Consider the following 4,933-nt stretch of genomic DNA (forward strand, 5'->3'; position numbering starts at 1 on the left):
AATAAAATTAGTATTGAACTTAGTCAGCTTCTCGTTTTCGAGCAATACAAATTTTTTTAAAAAAAATACATAAACAATAAGCAAAATTTTAGATATGAAAATTGGAAAATTCAATTTGAATACAGTTTAATATTATAAAAACAAGTGAATGGACTTTTGATCTCATGTCTAAGCTTCCAATTGCTAATAGATTCAGCAATTCGAAGGTTTATTGGTTAAAAGTCTGTCTTTTCACAAAGGACACCTCTTCTATCTTTTTTCTGATTTCTTTTACAAAAGATATGTTTAGCATGATAAAATATAAAATAAAAATATAAAAAAAAATTAAAATTAAAATTAAAATTTAATCCATTTAATCTATACAATAATATTTTAAATATTATATTAAAATAGATAATCTAATGAATATGCACTAATTAAAAGTAATATATTAAGTATTATAAATTTTAATTTAAACCGATAAGTAATTTTAAAGAACTATTTTTTTTAAAATAATGTAAATTAATTTATTGAACAATTTGTTCAAAATTTAAAAATAAATGGAATATGTTTATATTTTTGCATCAATTATATAAATTATTAATTATTAAAAATTCTAACAAAAGTTTTACTATATGATTAGGAAAAAAAATTAAAAGTTGCATTATATTATTAAAAATATTATAATAAATAATTCGTGTGCAAGCAAACAACTCAGTTGCATTGTGGTTTCACAGAGATTTGAATTTGAAGTATGATCGTTTTCATGCAGAAGAAATCTCAACAGTAGTTGCTTAAATTAGCGTGGCCATGTTTTATGGAGAAGCTGCCGCAGTAAATATTTATAAGCTCTGTTTGAAATTAAAAATTCACTAGGATTTAATTTAATAGATTTTTTTATTAAATCTATTAAAGTGCAAAAAGATTCTCTTCAAAAAAATTATTTTTTTTCCTAAATTTAATCTTTTTTCTTTAATTATAAAAAATATTTTCTGCTAAATGTCCCAAACACCAAAAAAATATGAAAAAATCATGAAACAAATGTAGACTTAATTACCCAAGCAAATTTATTATTCTCTTCCAATGAAAAAGATTAAAAAAAAAAAAACAAAGACATACTCTTTCTCAGGAGGAAATGAAGATAAAAGAATACATGACCAGGAGAAAAGAAACCAGAAAGAAGTCTTTGATAGCTTAGCTTGTAATCCAGTCCTGGTTGGTGCATAGAGGTGCCTATAAGTTAGCTGCTTTGGCTTTCTAAGCAGCCAATAATTCAAACCTAGCACATAGTTAGGTGAAGATGAGATCATGCACAGAAGTTAATTGACATCTAATACTAATTCGTTCAAAACACAAAATTCCCTCTCCATATAGATATATATAATTAGCTCTGACTAGAATTTGAAATTAAGAGCTCTCAGTTCCAAAAACAAGTCAAATGCCGAAGAATGCTAATAAGACGAAGAATGCTGAATTTTTCTTTTTTTTTTTTAAGAAGAAGAGTGTTGAATATTCATCTCTTCAAGAAACTGTTGCTAGCATTTCTCTTCTAATAAAATACTTTAAAAAATGGAAATCATATACAAAAACTCATTGTACGTGTATGTATAACATGGTTATACTATGTAGAGTGAAAGATAGGACTGAGAAACACCATCTGTATAAGCATTCTGCTCTTATAATTCATTGTTTTTATTACTGAATTAACATAATTCATGTGTTTTTTTTTACATATATAATTTTGGTAGACGAATTAATTAATGAGAAAGATTGTCTTCTTCCAAACTGAAATTCTAAATCAATCTGTTCATGTCCTTCACAATGAACAAACTAAATTTGCACTGTTCATGTGATAATGGATTCTCACATATTTAATGATATATATCCCAACTTTAGGGGAAATCCAAACACATGATGATGGGACACAGCAAAGATACCATTCAAAGACAAAGATCCATAAAAATACCTGGAATGCTAAGATCAAAGCCTTTAAAAGAAAAGAAAATTTGCTAATTACAAAAAAAAAAGTGAAATTTAGCTGCATGGACTCCATTTAAGATGCACACCACAATTGTCAAGACTTAAAATCAATTTCGCAGGGTTTCTGCTGTTTATTCACCCTCTATATGTACACAAGTTCTGGCATATCCATGCCGCTGAGAGAAAAGCAACAGCAGCAGAAAGCAAAAGGAGAGGAGAAAACAAAATAGGACAGAGACTACCATGAGTAATACCAAAAATGAACAAAGTATACAAATTTAGTGCTTCACAAATCTGACGCAGGATCCTTTTTTGCAAATAATATCTAAATGATTTGCCAATATCCATCATATAAACAAAGTGGGAAAATGGAGGAAAGAAATAAAAGAAGGAAAAAAAGACACACATGACACAACAGCACATCCAAATCTATTTCTCGTCACCTTTCCAGCTACATATCCGAGAGAAATAGGCAAACATGTTCATCAACAGCTACCTCTCTGTGATCCCTACTATTACTGCTACTGCTACGACTACAGAAAATATATAACATGTGGTTCCCAATAATATCCATGCTCATTACTTAACTATCTAGAGAGTTCATCAAAACCCATAAGAGATATCGCACCATATGATGCAACAAAGATAACATTACCAGCTCATAGTCATGCCTGTTGCATATAAAACTATGAAAGAGCAGTTTGTAATGAGTTTTATCCTCAATCTTGTTCTTCGATTGAAATGGGTGGCAGCAGTAATACTTACTCATGATCATCGCTTGTATCAGTGGTCGCTGATGCTGGTGGTGGCGCCATCACTAACGCAGGATTCTGTTGCTGTTGATGTGGGGGTCTCTTTCTTTCTTCTTCTCGTAGCTAATCCCTCGAGCTTTAGATTGGGAATCTCTAACTTCACGTAGATAAAGCCTAACAGCACGAGCCCCGAAAGGGTTGTTCTCTGGCTTTCCCCCGTGCTCTTCAAAGGCAGCACGGAGGCGACCAATAAGAGCGTCAAGGCTACCCCAGGCCTGGCGCAGAGGACAAGGGCAAGGCGCAGGGGGATTTGGGTGGCCAAAGAAGGGGACAGAGTTGGGTATGGACTTTGGTTTTCCCAAACTGGTCTAGATAGCGCAAGAATTCCAGTACGTGCGCCCCGCTGCACCGGGAGAGGGAGAGTGGGGGCCGGTGGTTGCGGAGGTATTGCCGAAGGTGTTCCAGTCTCGCCGCTTTTGGTTCTCGTAGCGGCTAAGATTAGAGGTGGAGGAAATTGGGGAAGAGGAGGCAACAGTCGCGGTGGTGTTGCCGGTTGTGGAGGTGAGCGGGAGTGCGATGGATGTGGAGTCAAATTCTTGAAGGGAGTCCATATATATATATATAGAAAATGGGTCTTGACTCTTGAGCGTTCTTGGAGAGGCTTATGAGGTGATACTGAAGGATTTTGCTCTACAAAGAGAGAGAAAGAAAGAAGTAAGAAAAGCCGATATATAGTTTGTTAACAGCAAGATTTCAGAATGGATTTGATGATCCCATAAGAGTAATAAAACAGATAGCTAGCTGCTAAAGAATTGAGAAAGATCTTGATCATCAATGGTATTTGAATTTTAGCTATAGATCAAGACTGCCATTAGAGAGGCAGAGGAACTAATTTTAATGGAAGATGGAAAACAATAGAGACAATATCCATACGATGATACATAGACTCACAGGGAAGGGAAAAGAGAGATTAAAACTACAGAGTCTGATTGTTTGAGGTTTCTTTTAAATCTCATGTTATGGTCAAAATCCTAGAAACCCTTGAAAGGGTGATGATAGTGGTAGGCTTTCTAACTTTGTTACCTGCAAGTTTGGCACATATAATTTTCACTAAAAAAGGGGAAGCAAATGAACTCTCCAGTCCGGAGTGGCTAAGTGGAAGGAGCCTTGGCTTGTTTAGGGTTGCAATTGAAAGAGGAAGAGGTGGACAGTAGAGAGAGTGAGAGATGTGATAGATGAAGACAGCATAAAGGTGAAATAGTTAAAAAAAAAAAATTATAAGGGAATAACATGATTTTGTTTCTTCACCCTTTAGTATTGATTGACAACACCTTTTCTCATTTACCATATTACCCTCTAATGATCTTCCTCCCTGTACAACCTGCACCTGAAAATTTTCTCTCTCCATGCCCATAACAGCAGCTGCTTTACACTGTGCATGAAGCATTGAAAACTTCCAGCTGCCACAATGCCCTAATCATGGATCTATGAGATGTCTATAACTTTGCCATATTATTAATGAACGCAAATAAAATAAAATTTATCTTATATAGAACTTAACATGATTTAATCATAAAACTTTTAAATCAAGTGAGCCATTTTATCTAATTATTTTATATGAATGTCTGAATCAGAACAGCAAGCCATTCATTTTATCTAATTATATAAATGTCTGTATACAAATTAAACGAGTTACATTTATTGATAAATCATTGGGGCTTCAGCTGTAGCAAAAGCAAGCTAGCTAGGTAGCAGCAGCCATCCATCCCATGCAAAAACAACACATCAGTTAGGGTTTCTCTGAAGTGAATACATGGATAAGAAGGACTAAGAAAAAGTTAAGGGAACCAGACCACTTAACAATCCCATTGGTGGGAGCCTACCAAAGCCTAATTTTCAGTTGAAAAATTGGAAAGTTGTTGTTGGCCCGAGAAGAAATGCACATGGACTGCCTTGTTTCATGGTCATTTCACTATGGCCTCCAAGACAAATCTGTACTATAAATGTCAGCTGCCCAATCCCTGATTTTAAGCTATAACCAAAGTTATGTCAATTGGGTTTCAACAATATATATATAATTCTCAAATTGTACTAAATTTGGCAATAACCACCAGTTGCTTTGCTCCTTTACACGACTGATTCCAAGTTGTTTGCAGCAGAATTTGGTAGGAGAACCAAAAGTATCTTTGGATTTCTCAAAATAAATAAAAAAAAAAATTCTG

The 4,933-nt window shown here is 33.9% G+C and overlaps 1 pseudogene; it reads right to left on the reverse strand.

Annotated features, from left to right (window-relative positions):
* Positions 1 to 2,366: 2,366 nt before the first annotated feature.
* Positions 2,367 to 3,996, reverse strand: LOC122723296 (annotated as a pseudogene).
* Between the last annotated feature and the right edge of the window lie 937 nt (positions 3,997 to 4,933).

The sequence above is a fragment of the Manihot esculenta genome, chromosome 3 (assembly GCF_001659605.2).
Source record: "Manihot esculenta cultivar AM560-2 chromosome 3, M.esculenta_v8, whole genome shotgun sequence".
NCBI lineage: Eukaryota > Viridiplantae > Streptophyta > Magnoliopsida > Malpighiales > Euphorbiaceae > Manihot > Manihot esculenta.